Source organism: Ahaetulla prasina, chromosome 3, assembly GCF_028640845.1.
Source record: "Ahaetulla prasina isolate Xishuangbanna chromosome 3, ASM2864084v1, whole genome shotgun sequence".
Lineage (NCBI taxonomy): Eukaryota > Metazoa > Chordata > Lepidosauria > Squamata > Colubridae > Ahaetulla > Ahaetulla prasina.
In genome coordinates this window covers 37617103-37643048 of record NC_080541.1, presented here as the reverse complement: position 1 = coordinate 37643048, position 25946 = coordinate 37617103, and the positions used below count along the sequence as shown (strand labels likewise).

At 38.6% G+C, this 25946-nt stretch overlaps 2 protein-coding genes across 2 annotated transcripts in view; both read left to right on the top strand.

Annotated features, from left to right (window-relative positions):
- RALYL (RALY RNA binding protein like) overlaps nucleotides 1-25946 on the top strand; it is a 265286-nt gene that overhangs the window by 149928 nt on the left and 89412 nt on the right. The window lies entirely within an intron of this gene.
- Nucleotides 5775-25946, top strand: part of CA13 (carbonic anhydrase 13) — a 214396-nt gene continuing 194224 nt past the window's right edge. The window contains exon 1 of the mRNA XM_058178843.1: nucleotides 5775-5778. The gene's annotated coding sequence lies outside the window, so the exon portion shown is untranslated. The remainder of the gene's footprint in view (nucleotides 5779-25946) is intronic.

Genomic DNA, 25946 nt, shown 5'->3' with positions numbered 1-25946 from the left:
CGCCCCCTGCCAGAAAGTGACTCGGAAAGTGAGGGGGAAGGGCCATCAGGACTTACTTCTGGAGCACCGGCTTCCCTGGCTCAGCTCCAGGAGCCAGAGGCAGGCCAGGTGGAGGAGATAACGAGGCCTTCGTCCCCTGACTCTTTCCCCCCCAGGCCATGCCTCCAGACCCAGCTGATGGCAATTAGGCCTGGCTGGACCGTAGGTTTCGTAGACAGGAGAGGCGGGAACAACAGAAGCAGGGGTGGGGCAGGCCTAGGAAGTGCTGAATCATGGAGCCACACCCCACAGGATATAAAAGCAGCAAGGGCTGCTATACCACTTCGTGGCGAGCAAATCAACTGCTTAGAGGGAGAGAACTAGAGCTGAAGTCCTGTTTGTTCCTGGTTTCCTGGCTGACTCACCGGCATCAAGAGAGATAACAGAGACACTTGGCAGACATTCGCTTGTTTGCTGCCAGAGCTGATAGTTGCCAGATAATTAAATCATCGCTCGTGTCTTCTGGACTGAGGAGGGGGACAGAACATAGTATATTTTCAGGAATTTAAATTGTCACGGGGGATTTTATAAAAACCTAATGAAAATGTTTTTAAATAATGCTATGAAATTTTTTTTAAAAGTCAATTAAATTAAAAAAAAGGAAAGTGCTTTAGTATCGGACAAACCCCTACCGCCCACCATGAAAGCTGGAATGCCCACTAGTGGGCGGTAGGGTGCAGGTTGATTACCACTGTTCTAAACAATGGCATAGTGAAAGAATGGAGCTCTTTTGGTCTTTTAAGGTATATAAGTACTCCTAGACTTATGAGCCCCAAATTTCTGCTGCTAAGTGAAACATTTATTAAGTGAGCTTTTTCCCATTTTAAAGCCTTTCTTGCTACAGTTGTTAAGCGAAACACTGCGGTTGTTAAGTTAGTAACATGGTTGTTAAGTGAATCTGGCTTCCCCATCGACTTTGCTTGTCAGGAGATCACAAAATGTGATCACATGACTCCGGGATACTGCAACCGTCATAAAGATGAGTCAGCTGCCAAGTATCTAAATGTTGATCATGTGACCATGGGGATGCTGCAATGGTTGTAAATGTGAAAAACAACATCACTTTTTCCAGTGCTGTTTTAACTTCAAATAGTCACTAAATGAACTGTTGTAAGTTGAGAACTACCTGTTATTAAATTACAGTGCTCAGGATATGTTTTGAAGTGCAGATAGGAGCTTCTTGTTAATTATAACCAAATTTGGCCTTTGATAGCTGCACCAATAGACTGGAAGTCATACTCATTATAGGCTTTCCTAACCTAAGTTGCTGATACAACTTTCATCTTAAGGGGATATTTGGTAGCTAGCAAATAATATATAAGGCATGGTATAATTATGGAAAATGAAATAAGGTCAGCAATAGGTTGATTCAAAAAAAGCTTTATCCAGCCTGCTGCCCTGCAGAAGTTGTTGAGGAATTTTGAAGTACTACAATAATTAGTGAGTTGGTATACTGCCCAGAAACCATCATTTTTATGGAATGACTGTATTGTATAGAAGCTAATAAGGTATGTTTTGTTATTTATCTGTAGATGTATATAAACTTGTTTGGAGTAATCTTTAAAATAAATAGGAGAAAAACACCAGCCAACATAGTTCAATTAGATTTTCTGGAGAAAGATTATGAACATGCAGTAGACGTTCTTCTCCTGTAAAAATTTACTGCCACCTTACTTAAGCCATTTGTTTTCTGCTGCTCTGCTATACATACATAAACACATATTCATATATCTCTATTCTGCTTCAAAAGACTCAGGGTGGTTTATTAAAAATATAAGCCATAGATAATAAGCATCACTTTCAGGAAGAAAACATTTTAACAGTAGCCCAAGTCCACTATCTGCACTGAAGGTTTATTAAAACAGAAAAAGGTTTCAACATCTTACAAAATTTCTAGCAATAACCCTGAAGGTAAAATTTGCAGGATAATTGTATCATATACAATAAAGGGTGAAAATATTTTGTACGATTCAGTCCAGAGATTTTGTCAAATCAAGTTTATAATTAATTGTTCTTATTCAAAATGCTGATTTTTTTACTCTGTTCTTCTGAAATTTCCCTATATTCTCTTTTTTCTTTCCTTTCCCTCACATGAGCTGGGTTCCCCCCCCCCCCCAGAATATGCATTTATTTCCATGATATGTCTACATTTGCTGTCTTCCATTAAGATTATTGGAGAATTGCTCTTCAGGTGCATTAATACTGTACCCAATCATTGTGCTGAATAGTTTTTAATAAGAACTTAGGTTATTAACTAATGTTATTTAGTCACTTGATTTAATAACAAAAAAACCAAGATTGATGGAGTCGATTTGTCTATATCCTGGAATCAAACATATTTGTGTTTATGTTTATTTTTAAGAAAACAAAACATTCAAACATGATTTGATCAACTTCTTGAGCTGAACAACTATTACATTTTTGTCCACCAAAAAACCTTCCTTTCTTCCTTCCTTCTTTCCTTCTTTCTTTCCTTCCTTCCTTCCTTCCTTCCTTCCTTCCTTCCTTCCTTCCTTCCTTCCTTCCTTCCTTCCTTCCTGTGTGAGGAACTAATATGGCATAATGGTTAAAGTATTGGATTAAGTGTGGAAAGAAGACTCATGTTCTAATCTACCTAGGGCCATTGACTATAAACAGTATTTTCTACTATTAATCTACTCTTGGCCATAGAAGTTGACTAGGTAACTTGAGGCTAGCCATATTTTCAGCCCCAATCTACCTCAAAGGGATACTGTTGTGCAAAAAAAAATAGAAGGGAGGAATATCTATGCTGTTTTGAGCTCCTCAATGAAAGCAAGCTATAACTCCAATTAAAAATAAAATGAACATATATATTCATAATAATTTCTAGAAGAATCAAATGATTAAATAAAGATTATGAAATCTCACAAAAGGGTCTGTGTTTAGTGGGTATAATAAAAGACTAAATATAGCTTCTTTGATAAGTAAATTTCCATTCTATGTAGTCCCTTTAAATATTAAAAGCTTGCCTCTCTTCGGATATAAATTAGACACTGTCTCCACCAAGAAAATGCACAGATTTCCTGGCACTCAGCGACATATAGCTCGAAGTAAACTAGTGGACACAGATAATTATTTTGGACAACATGCTCTCTTACTTGTCTTTGAAAGTAGTGTAGCCCTCCAGGAGGTTTTTAAATCACAACTCTAAAAACAATACAACATATGGTATAGGCAATAAATAATGTCTTTATCAAAACAGACTGTTTATATATCTCTGTTGTATATTAGATTAATGTGGCAATTGGCAAGAGAGTCATTTTTTTTTTCTTTTTCATCACATATGCCTTGGCCATCAAATCTCTTCGAGTCTCACTGCTTGTTGTAACTTACAGATATGTAACATTTCAACTTCCAGAGCTTGTAAACTTCAGGGCAAATGAATTAATCACAGCAAATGCAGTCTTCTAGACTATGAGTGATGTTACATTTTATGACTACTCTTTCTCATTTCTAAAAGATCACCCTTTAATGTAAAACAGTTTCCATTCCATCCAGAAGGCCAAGTATTTGTATTTTATTTTTTAGATAATACAGAACATGGTTACAAAATCTGAGAAAAACAATCCAAGCTGTTTTATGTTTTTTACAAAACTGAGACATTATAGCCATTGATTATTCATTCAGTAATTTGTTGATCTATTACACCTAGCTCTGGTCCTGTAACATCTAAATAAAGGACGTGGTGGCTAAGATGCTGAGCTTGTCGATCAAAAGATTGGCAGTTCAGTGGTTCGAATCCCTAGTGCCACATAACAGGGTGAGGTCCTGTTACTTGTCCCAGCTTCTGCCAATCTAGCAGTTCGAAAGCACGTAAAAAATGCAAGTAGAAAAATAGGGACCACCTTTGGTGGGAAAGTAACAGCATTCCGTCTGCCTTCGGCATTTAGTCATGCCAGCCACATGACCACGGAGACGTCTTTGGACAGCGCTGGCTCTTCAGCTTTGAAAGAGAGATGAGGACCACCCCTAGAGTCGGGAACTACTAGCACATATGTACGAGGGGTACCTTTACCTTTACCTTTACCTTTACCTAACATCCAAATAAAACTGATTAAAAAGCCTCACCATTATAGCATAAATATAAAGAAAGAATTACTGCATATATAATTCACTGTAACTGTAATGCTCCAAATGGATCCAAAATTTCATTGTTCTATGAAAAGGTAGAACTGTACAAAAATATTCTACAGTGATGGGGTAGCCTTGAAAAGGCCTCCTTTTGAGTTCATCCCCTCCCCAGTTTATCAAGAGAAAAAATGTATGATTAGTTGAATGGGGTGGCAAGATTCTCTATGGAAGAGATGGTTTTATGTGTATCCTGAATTTAAGCTGTTTATTGAATTTCACTGAAAATAAAAGCATAGTTCCAATAATATTTTTACAGCAGGCCTCACCCATCAGGATATGAGTCACTGCATTTTTCATCAAATGACGTTCTCAGATAGTCTTCAAGGGCAGCTCCACTTATAACATGTTACAGTAGTCTAGCTTCAAAGTAATAAGGGCAATGACTGTCCCTAAAACCTTCCACTAAAAAAAAAGTTGCTATTGGTGCATCAACTGAAACTCGCCAAAGTCTTCATAGCCATGGTTCCTATCTGCTTCTCTAGCAGGACACATTAAACTTGTGTCCAAATCTTGGACCTCTTTTTAGAAGAAGTACAACTCTGTCCAGAGTGCACAGAATACATAGAGACAGCTGATTTGAGGACAAATAACATGCTGTCTTACTGGGACTCAGTTCAGCCATTTTATCTAGATCATATTGGATATGGTGGCCATATTTTGATGCTTTGTCATGTTCTCCTTGTAGTCCTTTAATTTAAATGTTTACTTTCTTGGGTCATGCCACTATATCACTATATCTCAGAAAAAGGTGTAAGTCTTATAAGGAGGGCTAACAATGAAAACAAGGTTCTCTTTTAAATTCAAATCCCATTTGCCCATTTTGGATCTGAATGCAGTCTATATCTACTCTTGAGATCTACTCTATTTATAGTAATTAATCATAATGTTGCCTATTTATTATTTATTTAGCGTATGGCAAATACATGGACTAATAGTGGTTCAAATGTTAATGTTCAGTCCACCCAGCCATTCAAAGACAGGGTGGTCTATGTTGAAAAAAAAGCAGACACTGGGCTGGTGTAAGCTCTTGATGGACATTCGGACACAATGTGATCGATATTTTGTTGAGGAGCACCACAGTCACTAAAGGGTAGAAACAATACCCGACTTAAACAATGAGTCCTGGCAGACACCATGTTGGGTACAGATCCTGTTCAGAGTTGACCATTGCTGGTGAGGAAGGTCAAAACCTGGCACTTTTTGTGTAGGGTCATCTAGGGAATTGCCTGTATCTGGGCATTCAACAGCCCATTTGGCTTTCCACTGTGTGTTGATGTCAAAGTTGTTAGACAGCTGTTGAGCTGTCAGAGAGGCTTCCTGGATTTAAGCCTGCCAATTGATAGATGAGGAAGATCAGCATGCACAGGAAGAAGTGGATTTCTCAAAATTTTGTTGTACTCTTTCACTAAGGCTTCCTGCCTTCGTAGAGCTGGTGGTGCAATGTGGCTTAAGACGGGGAGCCAGCAAGAAGGAGTAGATTTTATGCAACTGCTCATGATCCTCAATGTTGCCTATATAGATGCTAGTATCACCATATTTCCAATATGATACCATATCCCACCTTTTATCTATGTTCTGTCCTCCTCCGCCTCCGTCCGAATGATGGCTTAATTAGCCAGCACTATCAGCTCTGGCGGCAAAAGAGCCAGCATCTGCCAAGAGCCCTCGTTCTCTTCCACAACGCTGGTGAGTCACAAACTTCAGCTCTAGTCAATCAGTGGATTTGCCTGTTACAAAGAGACACACCAGCTCTCGCTGCCTTTTATATCCTGTGGGGTGTGGCTCCATGACTCAGCACTTCCTACCCTTGCTTATGTTGTTCCCTCCTCTCCTGCCTACAAAACCTTCAGCCAAGCCTGATTGCTGTCAGCTGGGTCTGCAGGCGTGGCCTGGAGAGGGAAAGAGTCAGGGGATGGAGGTCTCATTATTTCTTCCACCTGGCCTGCTTCTGGCTCCTGGAGCTGAGCCAGGGAAGCCGGTGCTCCCGAGGTAAGTCCTGACAGCCCTTCCCCCTCACTGTCCAAGTCACCTTCTGGCAGGAGGGCCGGCTCGGGGGGCGCAGACACAACAATCTAATACATGTTTTCAGTTCTGCTTTGGAGCTACTAGAGTTGTGTTTTCTTACCTTTCTTACCTTGACTTTTATTTTCTCTATTTACTGTATTTTTCGGAGTTGGGGGTGAAAATCTGGGTGCGTCTTATACTCTGAATGTAGCCCTGCCCAGATTCTCAAGCGGAGGTTTCAGAGGCTGAAAAAAGCATCAGAAACTAAGCTTCAGAAAAGAAGCTCCCAAACAGAGCTTCAGAAAAAAAGCTCCAAACAGAGCTTCAGAAAAAAAGCCCCAAACAGGCTTTATTTCTGAAGCTGCTTCAGAGGCTTTCAGAGGCAGAAAAAAGTTTTTTCTGAAACTGAGTTTCAGAAGTTTCAGAGGCAGAAAAGAAGCCAAAAAAAAAAAAGCAAGGCACAGAGCTCGCAACCAAGGAACCTGTTGCTAAAATTCACCTCTGGGAACAGCTGATTGGGGGTATTCCGGGAGGCCAATCCACCTGCCAATTAGCTTTTTTCTTATTTTACTCCCCAAAAACTAAGGTGGGTCTTATACTCCAGTGCGTCTTATATTCCGAAAAATACAGTACTTCACAATGCATCTTAGCCAGCACTTAGGGTAGTGTAGAAATTATGTATGATCTGAAACTGAGAGCCAGTATAATCGCACAGTCTGTATAGAAGGCAAGTCCCCTTTATATGTAGCTAAGCATGCAAACATTGCTGTGTAAAATCTTTTAGAATAGTTTGCCCTAAGTAAAAATAAATTTAGTTTTCATTATAAAGTGGTTTACTCTTTATCCTCTAAGAAACATTTCTGATTCTAGCAAAGAGAGGTGTGTAGAATTAAGCCTACTTTGAAGCTTACCATCTGCTCTACTTCCCTCCAAGCCTCATTAATTGGCCTTGGGCTCGTCACAGAAAAATACTACTGATCTAGCTGCATCAAAGGAATATGGTGTAGATTTCATCTGCTCTTATTTTGGTCTTCAGAATGTTATTTAAACTGTCTGCCATTTGCAGGTAGGGGTTGTTCAAGATAACACAATATTGTTTTACAACTTCAATAAAGAGTTGGAGAAGGAAACTTTATGGTTAGGTAATCTTTTTAGATCACTATATTGATTAATGGTTGCTTACATATTATTATATTAATAAAATATTTGATATTTAATCAAATGTTAAAAATAAAACAGCAAAAATTCAGCAAAACAAAATAGTAGAAATAAACCTGAAATATTGAATGATGAAGGGAATACTTCTGCAGTAGCTCAGAGGTCTCCACTACCAGGCCAAGGCCTATTCGTGATTGGGCCATGTGAGTGGTGGCCCGGCATGTATAAGCAGCTCAACTCACATGAGCAGTGGGTCAGCACATGCACAGCTTGACTCGTGTGAGCAGCAGGCTGGTGCAAGTGGTGGGCAGTGCACAGACACACACTCATGCAGCTCAACTAGTCGAACTGCCTATGCATGCGAGTGAATGCTGTCCCACTGCTTGTGGAAGTTGAGCTGCACATGTACACCAGCCTATCACTCATGCCGCCTGGTTCCCCTCTCCCTCCCCCCAGCTGGGCTGCCAAGTTGCAAAAGGTTGGGGACTGTTGCAATAGCTCTAAAAACAACTCTTTCTATCCTTGTCCTTTTAGCTCACTTCTCCATCTTTGAAAATAGGCCTTGAGAAAGTAGGGCTATAACTAAGCTGGGTGACTATGTTGCAAAAAGTGCAAAGGGAAATTGTGGAAATTCTAATAGACCATTTATTTCTTTAATTTCTCCTTCATTCGTTTGCTGCATATGAGCCTTGAGCAGATTTGTTTCCTATTGAGAAGAAATGTTGCATAAATTATGGCAATAATTCTAATGAATATTTATTGATTTCCAGAATTTATATCCCACTGTCATAACTACTTTGTGCAGGGGTGTCTGCAGAAGTCAAGATGGCAGGCATAAAGGGGCAATCAGAACTGTAATGTGGCTTGTGCTTTAAAAACAGATCAGTGCTTGATCACAAAGTCAGTCACCATGTTGACTTTTTGATCTCCTTCTGTAGACAGCTCTGACTCAGTATAAACCAGGGGTGAAATGCTCCTGGTTCGGACCGGCTCACCCGATCTGGTAGCGATGGCGGCTGCTGGTTCAAAGAACCAGTGGCAAAAATCCCTGCCCCCCCCCCTGCCTCGGCTGAGCCACACCATCAGCAGAGGTGTTTTTTTTTTAACTTTTAAAAGCAGTTTTTCTTCAGCTGAAAACATGCCTTTAAAAGTAAAAAAAAGCCTTTGAGGATCCCGCGGCTCAGCTGAGATCCTCAGAGCCTTTAAACTCTTTTTTTAAACAATCCTACCCGAGTTCCTCATCACCAGAACCTTAAAAAACATGTTTTCTACAACTCTTCAGCCCAAGAGCTTGTAGAAAACCTCTTTTTAAGAGGTTCTGGGCTGCCACGAGGCAAGCCTCATGGCATCGTCAGAGGAGCCTTTTAAAAACTTTTTTTCTTCTGGCGATCCCAGAGGAGTTTCTTAATCCTCACAGGCTTTTAAAATCACTTTTTAACAGCCCACATTTACAAGAGCCCCCACCCATGCCCATCCAATCGCCCCCTCCCCCACTTACCTATAATTACTGCTCCTTTCGGGCTCGCAAACCATGGCTTTTGCAATCAGTTGCATCAGCTAGCAACTGATTTTGCCTATCTAAAATCCATGTGCCTGAATCTGCCTGTTTTGCTGGCTGAGGAACTCTGGGAATTGAAGTCCACAAACCTTAAAGTTACTAAGGTTGAAGACCCCTGATCTAAAAAATATAAATAAAATAAAATAATAAAATAAAATATTTGTGCAGCTTTCTGAGATTTGGTGTGTTTCTGTAGTGTTTCACTCTAACTACACAAACACACAAAATCTCACAAAGCTGTATGTGGAATTTTGTGTGTGTGTCAGTTGTGTTGTGTTGTGTGTGTGTAAAGTGTGAAAGTTGGTTTTTGAGCTTTTTGTGCCTGTGTGAAGTGTGAAGTGCAGCTGCTTTTACATTGTATGTGAGTCAGTTGTGTTGTGTTGTGTTGTGTGTATGTAAAGTGTGAAAGTTGGTTTTTGGTACCTCTTATTGTTTTTTATACTTTGTTTATAATTTTTATTATTTATTGTTATTGGCCATGCCCACCCAGTCATCTGACCACCAAGCCACGCCCACCAATTAAGCCACGCCCACAGAACTGGTAGGGAAATTTTTTAGATTTCACCCCTGGTATAAACCACATATTCAACATTGTCCCAAAATCTTCTCTAGCGTGCAGTGTTTTCAGAGCAAACAGTTGATGTGAAACAGTAGTGGGTTTCAAAAAATTTTACTACCGGTTCTGTGGGTATGGCTTGGTGGGCGTAGCCACCAAGGGCCAAGGGAAGGATTCTGTAAAATCTCCATTCCGTCCCCAATCCATGGGAAGGTTACTGCAAAATCCCCATTTCCTCCCGATCAGCTGGGACTTGGGAGGCAGAGAATAGATGGGGGCGGGGCCAGTCAGAATTTTTACTACCGGTTATCCAAACTACTCAAAATTTCCTCTACCAGTTTTTCAGAACTGGTCAGAACCTGCTGAAACCCACTCTGATGTGAAACATGTTTCCTGAGATTAGGAGGTTTAAAAGCCACAGCTCTTCTTTTTTAAAAAACAAAAATAATATTAGACTATAATATAAAAGATAAATAATGGTGTCATATTATAAAAGATGTAAAGATTTCCCCAGTCAGTTGCGACCAACTCAAGTGGGTGGTGCTCCTCTCTGATCCTCAGTCAAGGGGGCTTGCTTTCATTGTTTGAGAGCCATTTCCAACATCAGATGGCCAGCATGAAAATATGGAACACAGTAACCTTTCCTGCTGAAGTGGTACTTATTCATCTACTAGCAGTTGCATGTTTTCGAACTGCTGGGTTGGCATATAAGCATTCAAATAAATAATGAGAGAAAGGAAAGATTAAATAGTATTCAAATATTGAACTATAAATGGTAAAATATGAATCAATTTATTACTGCTTTCATAGTACTGAAAGAAAAACCGACAGGGTAAAATCAGGCCGTTTTGATTGTTTTATGTTTTTGATATTTTGATGTTTGCCTTTTAAGATCAAAAGGCTTATTTGAATTTTCTTGAGCATATGCTTTGTCAAAATTGCATGAAGTACAAGCTATTTTGAGAACATTTTACTGATAGACACAACTTGCAAAAACGTAATTCCTACATAATTTTATTCAGGTAAACATCCCATTGACGTCAATAAGACTTTCACAGATAGATTAAAGTGCTGGCTTCAACTGACTGTTTAGCTCTTGATCTGGTGTTTTATATTTGTATTCCTTCTGTGCAATTTCAGAGGGAACAAGCATGAAATTACAATAAAAAAAATGATGCTGCATTTTCCTAAACTTCGGCACTGCTCCAATTAATTGAATATGAGTTATAACAGAAATAGACTCTTCAATTTAAGCTCTGCGCTAAGTATAGCTTCTCCATGAATGTGATTTCCAAGTCTTCTTCCAACACAGTCATTAATTTAGTTAACGCTCTGGCATTATGAAGCCATATTCCTCTTCTGATATGCTTTTTCATTCCTGTTTTTCATTTGGTGCTGTAATGATAGAAGAGAACCTGGAGGCTTCTGGATAAAAGTTTAATTAACTTTCATACGCACCTGTCAGAACTAAAACCAAAAACTTTTAAGTCAACATACATGTATATTATACTATATTAGATGGTTTGTCAAATGCTTTAGAAATTTGAAAGTACCCAATCTGGATCATTCTAAAAACTAGCTACAAAATATTGTTGTATCCTCTAAAGAATTATTAGTTTTGCATATGCTGTAGGTCTATAATGTTGAATTAAATGGCAGTATAATCCTATATCCCTGTTTATGTCTATGAGCAAGAGCAGAGTAGAGGTAAAAATGGTAGAACAGAAACAACAAAGATACCACAGACTGAAAACCATTTCAGGTAACTACTCTAATATTAACAATGATAGTAATAAACTGAAATAGAAAAACTATAGTCCTGATAAGATTCATAATCAATAACTGTGCCAGCTGCACCCAATCCAGGGCTGGGAGGCATTGCTCTTGATCACTGATGCCCTGGTCATCCCCTGCTTGGACTATTGACTCTCTCTAGATGGGGCTGTCCTTGAGAAGTATTCTGACATTTCAGCTGTTCCAGAAATCAATGGTTCATGTAGTTTGAGGCATATAACAGCACTGCCATGTGATATACATTGGTTTCCAGTAGGTGTCTAGGTATTGTTTGTCACCTTTAAAATGTACATGGCATGAGACCAAAATACATGTGAGACCATTCAAAGCAGAGTGAGGATGCTTTGGATCTCCTCCATGAAACAGTGTCACCTAGTGGGCCCTAGAAAGCATGCCTTCTCTGTTATGGTATTTGGCCTTTGGATTAGCCTCTCCCAGAGATATAGATGACCCATATTATGTTTGTTTTTTAGAAAGCTATGAAGACCTGACTCATCCCCAAGTATTGGACCAGGATGTTAATTTATTGGAGCGCTTGTCTGTATGTAAGCTATATGAGATGACTGATATTTTTTACAAGGGCATTGATTTTGGGTTTGTTGCTACAGGTAGTTCTCAACTTATGACCTAAAATTTCTGTTGTCCAGTGAGACACTTGTTAAGTGAGTTTAGCCCCATTTTACAACCTTTCTTGCCACAGTTGTTAAGTGGATCACTGAAGTTGATAAATTTGTAATCCAGTTGATAAGTGAATCTGGCTTTCCAATTGACTTTGCTTGCCAGAAAGTCACAAAAGGACCCTGGGACATTTTAACGGTCATAAATATGATCCAGTTGCCAAGCATCGGAATTTTGATCACATGACTATGGGATCGTAAAAGTCATAATTGTGAAAAATGGTCATAAGTCTCATTTTGCGGCGGTGATTGGTGGTGGCAAATAGTAGCAATGACAATTGGCAGCAGCAATACCAGCCGCCTAGAACAGATGATGGTATTCTGGGAGGATGATCCAACCACCAATGAGCTGCTCAGCAGCGAAGGCTCCAGTGTTCCCCGCCAGTGGCAGCAGCTCAGCTCAGTTAACCAGTGGCAGGCGCAATGGAGCGAATCCCTGATGAGCCACGTGCTAGGGTTGCAATAACATGCTGAATCTGACCAGGCTGTTTGCTGCAAGGACACTAGCCAGATGAATACCAGATGGATGCTGGGAGGCAGAGGCAGATTTTTTTTCTTGTTTTCCTCCTCTAAAGCTAATGTGCATCTTATGGTCCGTTGTGTCTTATAGTATGAAAAATACGGTATATAAGGTGCTGTAAACGGGAAGGCAAGTCCTGAGTGGCTGCCTACCTAACGATGTCCTGCCATTGTTCTTGGGTGAAGAATAAAGACCTTAATAAAATAAAAACCTGTTCTTTGCAAAATTTGCAGCTACGTCAATATAACTAATATAGCTAATATAGACATCCCTTGTTTTGACCACCCTGTGTTTTAACAGCTTTGAAATTTACTGTTCTCTATTGAATAACAGCAGGAACTTCATAAACTTTGTGGGTCAAGAGAGATCTGATTTTACAGGGAAATAATGACAATCCTTAGAGTTCCAGCAGATAATATTCTAGCGTAATTCTTCCAGGAAATCCTTTATCCAACTGAGCAACCATACAACATGTCCCTTGTTTATGGTTGATTCAGATCCTTATTTATTTAAATAAAGCAGCTTTACTATTTTCCCATTCCTCATGACCTTTCTGTCTCATTTAGTCTGGAAATTGATTGTTATTCAGCATTTTCCTTCCATGCTAAAAGCTGTTACTCTGCAGGGCTTATATTTAAAGCATGCCAAGCAGCTATTTGCCAGGGTGAATGGAGAAAAATGCTTCCTGAAATGCCACTTATGGGCTTTATTTATTTCTTGTATTTGCTTTGGAAATAGTAATTGTTTGAATTCAATAGTATGAGCAAGGGAAAATGGCTTAGCACACACAAGCAGACTGGTCCCAGTCAGGACTTAAGGTTTTGCATTTAAAGTATTGTTTGTACTTTGCAACGTCTACATTGTAGTTCCAATTCACAGACATCCCACAAGGGATGAAAGTGTTGTGTAGTATCTTCCCTTGCAACCAATTTTGCAGAATTTTCTTGATAAGCTCATCTGAGAGATTAGAGTTATGAAAAGGTATTTAAAGCTTCAGTGCTCATTACTGTATATAAACTTACCTTAAAATAGCTTCTCAGGGCTTGCTTCAGAATAGATACCTATATAATTGCACTGTAATTTTAAGAAGTGATTTTGTTACTTTTTCAAGGGCATATACTTCCATAAAGGATTTCACATGGTGGTACTTTGTATATTTTGTGCTGAAAAAGACATTTTATATGGACATCTATATCGATCATCTGCCTTCTTGACCACATCACAAATGACACCATTCGACAGCATTTTTGTGTGGCACCAATTATAGAGAAGACGATAGAAGGCCGGCTCCGCTGATATGGACATGTCCAGACAGCATCACTTTCCACCGTTGCCAAGACTGCCTACCAACTAGAAGTCAGTGGCCGGCGACCTTACGGGTGTCCAAAACAGAGATAGCAAGAGACCATCAACAAAGATATGCAAGCTGCGGGCCTGCACCTTGGAAATGCAGCTGACCATGCAAAGTGGTGTTCAATGATCTGAAAAATGGACCCTGTACCTGTGGGGGCGGGGGGGGGGAGGAGGAGAAAAGAGGAGAAGAAGATGATTAAAATTTTATATGGACATTATTCATACTTTATGCTTGTGCAGAAATATTCAGTACATAGACACTTATGCCTTTTGTCCAAAGCTTGCAAGTCTAAGGCTTCTTAAACTGATATTTACAGTACTGCACTTCTGGAAACTTTTCAAAGGCAGATTGCTATAAAATGCATTATAATATTCAAAGTAGAATGGAATGAAGTTTTATATCATCCTGGAGTCTGGACAGATATGGCATCTCCAGAAGAGAAACACTATGAAGGATACTGCTAAAATTTTAAGAGACAATGACCATGATAGAACTTGCCACAGAGTAGGGGAAGAGTCAGGTGACAAGGTCGTTCTGTTTTACTTGCTCATTCTTAATATTAGTTTAGCACACAACAGTTTGTCATCTACAACTAGAAGTATTGGTTGAACTTTCTAGAGCATGAACAAAAGGCCCAGTTCTGTGAATCAAGTACACTCTTGTTTGTGCTAAAATTGAAATCAGGGAACAAAAAAACCTGTATCTTGGCAGAATCCAGCTTGCTACTGGTACCTTCATTACCCACTGTGGATTGTTGCAAAATTTGGATAGATTGTGTCCTTATATTGTAACTTCCAATGCAAGCCTCATTCTGTGTGTTTCTACAAATTATATTTAAGGAAATAATCTGAAATTAATTTTACAAGACCACATCTACATTTGAAAGACAGTTTGATGATTATACAAAATAGAACAGAGTTCTCCAACCAGCAAAGCTGGCTGTGGAACTATGGGAGTTAAAGTCCACAAGTCTTAAAGGGACCAAGGTTGGAGACCCCTGAAATAGAATGTCACCCACATTGTCTCCTAATTAACCTCTTTTTCCTTGCAATCTTTGTAATGTCAGTGATTGAACACTGGTTGCTTCCTATGTATTTGACTCCTGGGCTTCTCCATATGATGTCTTTTTCTATTTCTTATATAATGCCTGGATAGATTGCCTTTGGGATTCCAGTAAGTCATACACAAAGTAAAACCAATAAAGATAAAATTGTGAATCTAAATGTTTTAACTTAGACAGCTCCAGCTTTTACAGTGTCCAGTTTACAATTCACAAATAAATTAAATTAAATTAAAATATTATTAAATTAAAATATTATTATGTAACATTTGGACAAATTATACAAGGCATTTTCTTTCTGTTTTAGAATTTCTAGAACATCAGAAACTTTGCCCTACTTTATTCAGCTTTGCTGAAATAATATAGAATCTAACTCTTCTGAATCTTTTGTCTTGTTAGTTCTATGCAGTTGAAATAAGAAGTATGGTAGCTTGTTTTGGATGTCAGCAGCCTCAATGTAATTATTCATCTTTAAGGTTTTCATATTTACTTATATTCATAGCCTAGAAAATCTCATACAAATTGTACTGATATGACATTGTTGCTTATGACTGCAATCTTTATACAGAACAAAACAGATTTCCGATTGTGTAGCATTAGTGAACAATTCATGTTTCACAATGAGCAACAGTTCTTTAGAGATCTCTTTGACATTCTGTGTGGGAGAACTTTGCTTCCTTGAAAAGATCTTGATCGCAATCTCAAGTTTCTTTCAACGGATTTATTCTTGAGGTTGTGCTTTGCAGTTCATTCTGTATTTCATTGTTATTTTATCAGCCCAAATGTTTTACAATAATTACTCACAGATTGCCTGATATTGTAGAAAAATTATTTGCATTCATGCAGTAGCTGACAAATAAGTGCCTCGTGGTAACAAGGAACAATATGTACTCTAGTTTTGGAAATAGATTTTAGTCTACACCCTTGACAAGATATACACAGAGATATGAGAATTTATATTATTTGAATCAGGCTCTTTGTGTAGTCCAGGTTTGTCAATGCTAACTGACATGGCTTCAGGCAGTAGCTCTTCCAGCTGAGCATGGAGATGCCAGGGACTGAGTCTATACATTTTGCATGCAGACATGTGCTTTGCTAATGTAACAACTTTAGCGTTCATAAAATCTCACATACAAAATAAAGAATGTGACACAATAGGACCATATTTCAATAGGCGAACACATGCTTTGCATATAAAAGATCCCAGGTTCAATTACTAGGATTCAGGTAGCAGGAGATATTACAAACTTCTCCAGAAAAATTGCTATCAAATAGAATAGACAGTAAATAAATTCTCATATTCCTTGAGAGTTAAAGCATGTGGCCTTAAAGCATGTGCATCTTTGTGCAGCATTTAATATGGAAACTTGTCCATTCATTTCAATAGTAAATTTATACAATCTGTAGAGTTTACTTTCTAGTGAAAATATTTGAATGCTTAGACTATATTTTATGTAATATCCCATCAACATAACCCAGGCATATACATTGAGAATGAAGTATGTGAAAACATTAATGAAATAATTCATTCTTTCGGGAGTCCAAATCTGTCATTATAACCAAAAATCTAGATTGCTATCCATTTCATTCATTCCATAGAACATAGTAGATTCCCTTTAGAATTAATTCAAAAGAGCTTATTTTCTTTGTACAACTACACTAAATTGAACTCTTATTTCTTAGACCTACAAGTATGACTCATATCCATATAATTATTATCTGCATCTGCATGGGTTACCCATACAGCTATTGTGATGGGAATAGTATGTGACAAGAAAAACTGAAAAAAGGAACAGGCTAAAAATAGTACCTCAATACAAGTTAAAATTTATTTCCTACAGATGTCTTCAGTTTTCCTTATGATAGTTATGAAACTATCATTTCATAATCTGAGTTCAATTATTATTTTATTTCTGTTGGAGAAAAAATGATGAATGTCACCTTCAAAAATAGGTATGTAAGTGATACGTTTGGTGTACCTGTGATGTAGATTAGCATATTTTATGTGTTCTTGCTGCTTACTCCTTTTATACTGACACAAGTTTGAATTTTTTATAAAGCATACAGTTCCCTAGAAACTAATTAACATTTATTTGTACTTCTACTTGCATAGTGTTTTTGAGCTAAGAAAGTTGCAAATCTCTATAATTTATGCTAAAATGACATAAGTAATGGAAAATAGAATTGGATGGTTAGGATCATTTTAAGATAATTGTATTTTAATTGCTAAATTAGAGAGTTATTCCCACAAATTGCACATCATACCCACTAACTATAATGTGCATTAATACATTAAAATTAATGTTAACTCTAAAAATCACATGAGTGTTTTATGATTGTCCATTTCTTTCATAGGATTTCTGGATGAGATTGCAACTTTTATTTTATTAATGAATTATCTGAATATTTTATTAACTCATGAGAATCTGAAAAACAAATTCTCATAATTGGAATCTGCCTGTAACTCATGTTGTTCAAACTATTTATAAATGGGTAAAGATTATTAGGGGGTTGTATCATGGCAGATAAGATGTAGGCGAAGAGCAGGCAGAATAGGGAGGGAGACTTAAATGTGTCATCAGTGTAGAATCCTTGCATTGCCTGAAGAGAACCAAGTCCACCTCCCTGTGAATTCCTTTCACCCTTATCTAACACTAATTTAGTGCTGACTGTAAGTTGACTAGATTCTTGTGTATAGGCTTTAATAAATTGTCTATGCTGCAATCTTAGAAATGGTCCTGATTCATTGTGCCTGACATAAATACAGATGTCTGTGTTCTCCTATATTATTATCATGATTGGTTCTTTAGATTGCACTATTTCAGGTTACAGAACACCCCACAAAAGGTGGGGGGGGGAGAGATCTTCAAAATTACCAGATCTAATTTTGAAAACAGTAGAAAAGAGAATATGATTAAATACAGGGAATAATCTATGTATAATATTTAAATTAATTAAATATATGTAAATATAGTCCTTTTTAACACTCCTGCAGCTGCTATTTTTAAAACTATGGCCTCTGGCTTGCCACTCAAAGACCAAATGCAATTCTTGGCCTAGGAAAAGGTAATTGGGCAGAAAATATGCCATTGCTGAAACAAATTATAGGTTCTGCTTTGTAGCACAGATATATTACATGTCCTACAATTCTAATTCCGTGGCTTCTTTGGCCAGGCTAATAATCAACACATCACTAGTGGAAGTTCTATATTTCCAATTTGGGATTCAAATAAGTAAAATGGAAAGTCAGTGGCATCCTATTACCAATTAAATGGCTATGTATTTGCGAATTTCTGAAAAATATGACTTGAACCAGAGAAGTTCTTGATTGACACAGATGAGTTTTACTCCCATTTTTGACTGCCTGTGAAATGACCATAGTTACAGGGGTCTGAGCATGAAAACAGAATGATTCACAACTATAATGATAATTTTATGATGAAAATGTATTACTACTTGAACCAGACCAGGAGTGGTATTGATTTACCTTTGCTACCAGTTCGCAAATGTGAGCGTGCATGCTTTGCGCACATACAACACCTCTGTATATGCACAGAACATTAAAAATAAGATGTGATGATGTCCGGGCGGGTGGGCGGAGCCTCCTGCAGCCGCCACTACCAGTTCGCCTGAACCAAATATAACCGGCTGAATACCACCACTGAACCAGACTAATAATTAGATATTTAAATATGCAGTTTTTGTAAGCTTCATTCAACCTACTTTCAAAATAGCAAGCTCTAACTAAATAAGAAACAATTGGGTTAGCCCTCCGTATTTAACAGTTGTACTTATCTGGAGACATTGTTGCTGGTTATCTTGGTAAAACAAGAGAAAACATTTCAAAGGAAAACTCTTAACCTTTCTACCCAATTGGAGAATTTTTTTTTATTTGCATTTATATCCCGCCCTTCTCCGAGGCGGCTTACACTATGTTAAGCAATAGTCTTCATCCATTTGTATATTATATACAAAGTCAACTTATTTCCCCCAACAATCTGGATCCTCATTTTACCTAGCTTATAAAGGATGGAAGACTGAGTCAACCTTGGGCCTGGTGAGACTTGAACTTGCAGTAATTGCAAGCAGCTGTGTTAATAACAGACTGTCTTAGTCTGTTGAGCCACCAGAGGCCCCTGGTGTTTTGTCTAACAACTTAACTCATTTTCTTCTAACCGTAGTTAGCATTTTTGCATTCTACATGAAGGTCAAACTCATGTGAGAAATAAAAGCATGTGTTGCTGTGATGTCATAGATCAGGGGTTCCCCAATGTGGTAAGTATCCATCTCAAGAATCAGTGGAACTATTCATTATTGCTGTTACTATTATTCACAGGTCTATTAGTTAATATTAAAGTATTTTAATATAACATGTGGGTATCAACGAACAAATCTGAAATTTAATGAAAATAATATGAGCTGAAAAAATTAGAGACCCATCTCTTAGATAGTCTGGCTTACTTTTAGATTCACCTGAATTGTGTTCATCTCATTTATTTTCCATCTCTCAGTACCACTCCTTTTACTTTGTAAATGCAAATATAACCCCTCTGAATATTCTGCATTCACTATCCTTTCATATTATAGACATCTGATCTGGAATTCTTCTGAAGCCTTATGAACTTTCCAAGTGCTTACATTTTCAGACACTAGTATCAATCTATCAATAGATTCTAAATCACATCTGTTGTTCTGATGTTACACTGTCTGGGCATAGATGTTGATGGGCAGTTTAATCAATAAAGAGCCATTATTTCCAATCTTGGCTGTCTCACATAAGAAGGTCTGCTCATAACATGCAGGTAAATTACAATGGGACTCCTGTGCCATGGCAAATGTGGCAAAGATTCCTCAAACTTGCAGATTTAGGGAAATGGGTGGGGGGAGAGAATCTGTAGTTATTACATTTTAGATAAGGAAGAATTAAATGACCTCTGCATATTATTTTAAAAGCCTTGGTGCTTTCTGAGATTGGTTATTTGCTTGGCTGTTTCATTATCTGACTAACTAGCATTATCACTGCTAATGACTGTCAGGTTTGCTCTCTGTTTATATACAATAGCTTGCCCTGCTAGTATTGGTGTGGGTATGGTTTTCTCCTTGATAGTTCAAAATTTTCTCCAGCTGAAGCCTATCCCATGGAAATATCTATTGTTTCAAATTTATGCAGGCACCTGACTATCACATCATCAAATAAAGATGCAATCAACATGGAAAGATATTACCAATTAGTATCCATAATTTGTATGCATAAGATAGTAGTGTTCATCTACTGCAGGACTGTCAGATTCATGGCCCACAGATGCATCATACGTTGGCCACTCCCACACCTGTTTTAGCGAAAGGGGAAAAGTCCTGATACGTCATATGACGTTGCCGTGACGGTGTGAGTTTAACACCCCAATCTACTGCAATAAGGCCATGCAAAGTCTTTTATCATCTTATATCAGATTTACTGTTGCATACTTTTTTGTATTTAATACAAAATTAATAGAGTTCTATTCTATATTATATAGAGGTATATATTTTATAGATATACAAATACACATTCACAACAATTGATGGGGACAAAAAAATGGAATAGAAAGTGGAAAGTAAAAAATAGTGGGAATTATCTATAGATGGTGGCCACTAACAAAAGCTGTTATTAGATATGAAATTGAAAGTCATGTGTTTGTAACCTAATTAATATGACAATATGAGGGTGTGATGGCTCAGCAATTAAGGACACTTAGTTTGTCAGCTGGAAAACTGACAGCCTGGGTTCAAGACCCGAGCTCCAGGCAACAGAGTGAGCTGTTACTTAATCCAGCTCTTGCTCACCTAGCAGTTTGAAATCATGCAAATGCAAGTAGATTAATAGGTACCACTTCAGTGGGAAGGTAACAGCATTCCGTGAGCCTTTGGCATACAGTCATGCTGGCCACGTGCCCATGAAAATTGTCTTTGGACAACACTAACTTCCTTGGCCAAGAAACTGAGATGAGCATTGTCATCAGAGTCAGACACAACTGGACAGGGAAACATTTACCTTTTCATTTATTTCATTTCATTTATTTGATTTTTATACCGCCCTTCTCCCGAAGGACTCAGGGCGGTGTACAGGCAAATAAAAACAGACAAGACAATATTATATAAAATGCAAGATTAAAAAACTTATTATAATTTGCCTAAAAATTTAAAATATATAGAAACTAAAACCCCGTTTAAAATTAATAATAAAAACTATAAAATCCATAAAATTTAAGCCAGCCCCGCGCGAATAAAAAGATGTGTCTTCAGTTCGCGGCGAAAGGTCCGAAGGTCAGGTATTTGGCGTAAACCCGGGGGAAGTTCGTTCCAGAGTGTGGGAGCCCCCACAGAGAAGGACCTTCCCCTGGGGGCCGCCAGCCGACATTGCTTGGCGGACAGCATCCTGAGAAGTCCCTCTCTGTGAGAGCGTATGGGTCGGTGGGAGGCATATGGTAACAGTAGGCGGTCCCGTAAGTACCCAGGCCCTAAGCCATGGAGCGCTTTAAAGGTCATAACCAAAACCTTAAAGTGCACCCGAAAAGCCACAGGTAGCCAGTGCAGTCTGCGCAGGAGAGGTGTTACATGGGAGATACGCGACACTCCCTCTCTCACCCGCGCAGCTGCATTCTGGACTAGCTGAAGCCTTCGAGTGCACCTCAAGGGGAGCCCCATGTAGAGAGCATTACAGTAATCCAAGCGAGAGGTAACGAGTGCGTGAGTGACTGTGCACAAGGCATCCCGATCAAGGAAGGGGCGCAACTGCCGAACCAGGCGGACCTGGTGGAAGGCCCCCCTGGAGAAGGCCGTCAAATGGTCTTCAAACGACAGCCGCTCATCCAGGAGGACACCTAAGTTGCGCACCCTATCCTTTGGGGCCAATAACTCGCCTCCAACAGTCAGCTGCAGCTGCAGCTGACTGAATCGAGATGCCGGCATCCACAGCAACTCCGTCTTGGAGGGATTGAGCTTGAGCCTGTTTCTCCCCATCCAGACCCGTACGGCTGCAAAGCGAAGGTTGGAGACTGGCCGATAATTTCCCAAAATAGCCGGGTCCAAAGAGGGCTTCTTAAGGAGGGGTCTCACCACCGCCTCTTTCAAGGCGGCAGGGAAACCCCCTTCCAACAAAGAAGCATTTATAATCCTCTGGAGCCAGCCTCGTGTCACCTCCTGAGTGGCCAGCACCAGCCAGGAAGGACACGGATCCAATAAACATGTAGTGGCGCGGAGCCTCCCCAACAACCTGTCCATGTCCTCGGGAGCCACAGGGTCAAAATCATCCCAAACAGACTCAACAAGACGTGCCTCCTCTCCCTCACTTGGATCATCCCAATTTCGGTCCAGACCATCCCGGAGCTGAGCGATTTTGTCGTATAGATAACCACTAAACTCCTCAGCACGTCCCTGTAAAGGGTCATCCCGCACCTCCTGATGAAGGAGGGAGCGGGTCACCCGAAACAGGGCGGCCGGGCGGTTATCTGCCGACGCAATGAGGGTGGAGGCGTAGTGTCCGATCAGCTTCGGAACGACTGGACCTCCAAGTGCTCTCTAGGCGTCTTCTCCAGCGTTTCATCTCTCTCAGCCCCTCGGAGAACCAAGGGGCCGGACGAGGTCTGCGCCGGGTCAGAGGCTGCAAAGGCACGACACGGTCCAAGGCCCCAGCCGCGGCCTGTTGCCAGGCCGCAACTAGTTCCTCAGTCGTGTCTGAGTATCTGTTTTCCTGTTTTACTATAAAATGACTCTTTATAATTCCTTGATTTTCAATTTCAAGAACAGTATTTAGGGTATAAGGTACTAGGTAGGTTATATTATTGTATCATAACAGTTTCTAAAATCTCCAGAGACTTACTAGAGTTTAGCTCTTTAGATAGACCAAGATGAAAAAGATATATATTTACATTAGTTTTACATAATGATTAATTCTCATTTGGAAAAGACATGAGAATGCTGCTTATTGCAAAACAGTGCTGAAACTGAGACTAAGAGATACATTTGCTTTGCTTGCTGGTTCAATCTATTCTTTTTCATTGCTAATGGGCAACTGTGAAAACAAACCTCTACTCTTACACAAGAAGTTATCACAGACTGACAAGAAAAACTCTTGGTGAGAATACATCTAACGAGAACAATATCTACTGCCAGGAACTAACTCACTCTCTCTTTCTCTCCCTCCCTCCCTACGTATATGGAAGAGATCATGCTAAAGTCATTTTGAAAAATAAAAATGTCTGTGCAATAGTTGACATGTAAAACTTTTTACCATCAGTGTAGTATGTTCTCTGAATAGCTGTTCCCTCAAATTTCATGGATAGTTCTTCTTTTTCAGTGCTATAATTGAAGTTTCATCCTTACTTGCAATAGAAGTCATAAGGGAAAAGGTATACAATAGTGGTGAATATCTGTAGCTCAGGTATAGGATGAGGGTGAAGGTTCATTCTCGGAGCTTGTGGGTTGGTTTCTGAACGTTTTGTTATCAGGCTAGGTAATATCTTCAGTAGAGTTTAAGGGATGTCACTGTCAGTGTTCTTCTGTTTATAAGGGTGTATAAAGGTGTAGGTGTGTCAAGTGAAGGTCTTGTGATGGGTCTTGTGATAAGGAAGTTATATCAGGTCAGGGTCATAGGAAAGGAAAAGGTATCTTAAGCATGTATGTTTTCCTGCTTGTGAAATAAATAGAACACAAAATGAGCAGCAACTCTATTAGCACTTTATTATTATCAAATGTGTGTTGTGCATGTGTGTCACCCTGAACTAAAAGGAAAAAACACAACCCACAAGTTCATATATGAATGTGTTAATCAACGGATCATTCTTGATCCTAAAGAAAGTACAGAAAAGACAAGGGAACTCAGATTCTAAGCAACCAGCACATTTTCTCGGCTTTTAGGAGAGAGTAAACTTAAAAGACAAGACAATCACTTTCATTTTGCCTTTATTCTTTTGCCTTTATCCATTGCCAAGAAATGGCTTCTCTCCACTACCTGACTTGCCAGGTAAGAAATATACCCCAATCTGGAAATGGCCTGTAAAATCAGAAGGAAATAGAAAATTAGGAAAATAAGGGGTGGGTTTGAATTATGTTTTATGTTCAGATTATGCATTAATTTGAGTTATTGATTTATTTCTTTAGTTCTCTTTTGTTGTTTATGCCCTTATGCTGGAAGGGAAAGGTGAATTAAGACTTGCCAGGTTCTTGAGGTTTTTTTTTTCTTTTCTTGTGTTGTCTTCAGTTTCAAGTTTTATCTTTTCCTGAAATCTATAGTTTCATTCTGACCCCTCTCTTAGATGCAGAAGTACCAGAAGAGAGGATGATGGTCCCTTGGCTTCTCCCTTAATAAAAATGCCAAAAGAAAAATTCTATAAAAGATTTTATAAACCACTAGCTGTATACCCGTACTTCACTACAAAACTATGTGATGGGGCTTAATAAATTGACATTTAAAAGTTTGAAAATTAATGAGTAGTTTAAAAATGTGACTCTGCCTATCAGCATTGATTGGTATTCATCTTGCTAGCATGCTGTCAGTGTGTGAGAGTGTTGAGGGGTGTTTGGAAATGCAAACAGTATTTGCTGTGTGAGCAAGAGGAAAACAGGAATGACCCTGACTGTGGTTTAGCTCAACTGTTCTGTAGTAAAGCCGCTTGCTGCTGTGAAAGTAAAACTGAAACTAAAAATCCTCTCCTCGGCTTGTGTTTTGCATTTGGAACAGATTTCTTTTCAGCATCAGAGCATGTTAATCATAATATAGGAAATACTAATGCTCTGATGGTCATTTTGAAAAATCCTTTTTTAGTGAGCACCTAGAAGCCAAGAGGAACATACATGGCAAGGTTTGTAGGCTTTACGGTTCTGGAGATTTTCAGTTCAGGTAAATCAATATTCTAAGTCAGATCTCCATGCTGTCCATCTTTTTTCAAAAGAAAATAGGGCCATATTTAAAATATGCTTGTTGTCATATGAATACTACCTTATCAATGTCTATTCTGCTTTTTTGCAATATTAACTTACTCTGCAATATTCTGTTGTGCACTGTTTTATATATTGGGTTTTTTTAACATGCTAGAAAAAAATAATAATCTGATTTTTTTAGGATAATTTAGTTAAGAAGGGAAATTTGCCAGGTTGTCATCTACATGATTCTTTAATATTCATTGCTGCGTATCAGCTCTTCTACATAGAGTAGACCAAGAAATCAGAGTTAATATAGTTAATATGTCACATCACTCCATAAAGGATGAACTATTCTGAAAATGTCTAGAGTTGGGTAATAGTTAAAATCAAGAAATCATTCAATACTAGATAAAGCATAACTAGACTGGTCATTGGAAGCCACAATGAATTTGAAACTTAAATACATGAAAATAAAAGTTACTGGAAAAGACCGTGATGGTCAAAAAAATGGAAGGCAATCAGAAAACTTTCCCACCAATTAATCTCCAAAGGATTTTATAACACATAACGAATGGCCATGTTGCATAATAGAGAGCACACACAACTTCATTTCAAATGAATGTCTGCAGGCTTTTCCCCCCTAATTTTTTCCTAATCAGCAATATAGCAAAGCAACACTAAGTACTAGGTAGCCTTTGTGTAAATGGAATCTTTAAATTCCTAAACAAATGATCAGCAACATTTTGAAAATGGCTCAATTTTCAGACATTAGAATAGTGCATATATTGACCAAAGAGATGCCATTCTATAAAAACTTACCAGAGCATGTCAAGATTTATCTTAGTTGATGTTGCCAATCAGTTAAGATACTGATTGACACACAATGATTATATTTTACCAGTCATCTTCAAAATAGTCAAAATGCAATTATCTTCTTTGAATTCTTTCCCTTTAGTTGTAAGATTTTACATTTTTATTTTGGGGTTGTACCTTATAGTGACAAGCATTTTTCTTGAAGGAGGTACAATCTCCATCACACACAGCTATTATCTGATAGTGTTAAGGTTCCCCCCTACAGAGCTTATGATGGAAAGGCTGTCAGACAAGCCAGCAAAACAACTTGCACACATGACTTCATTTCCTAGAGGGAAAAGGAAAAGGACCAGTTTTTAAA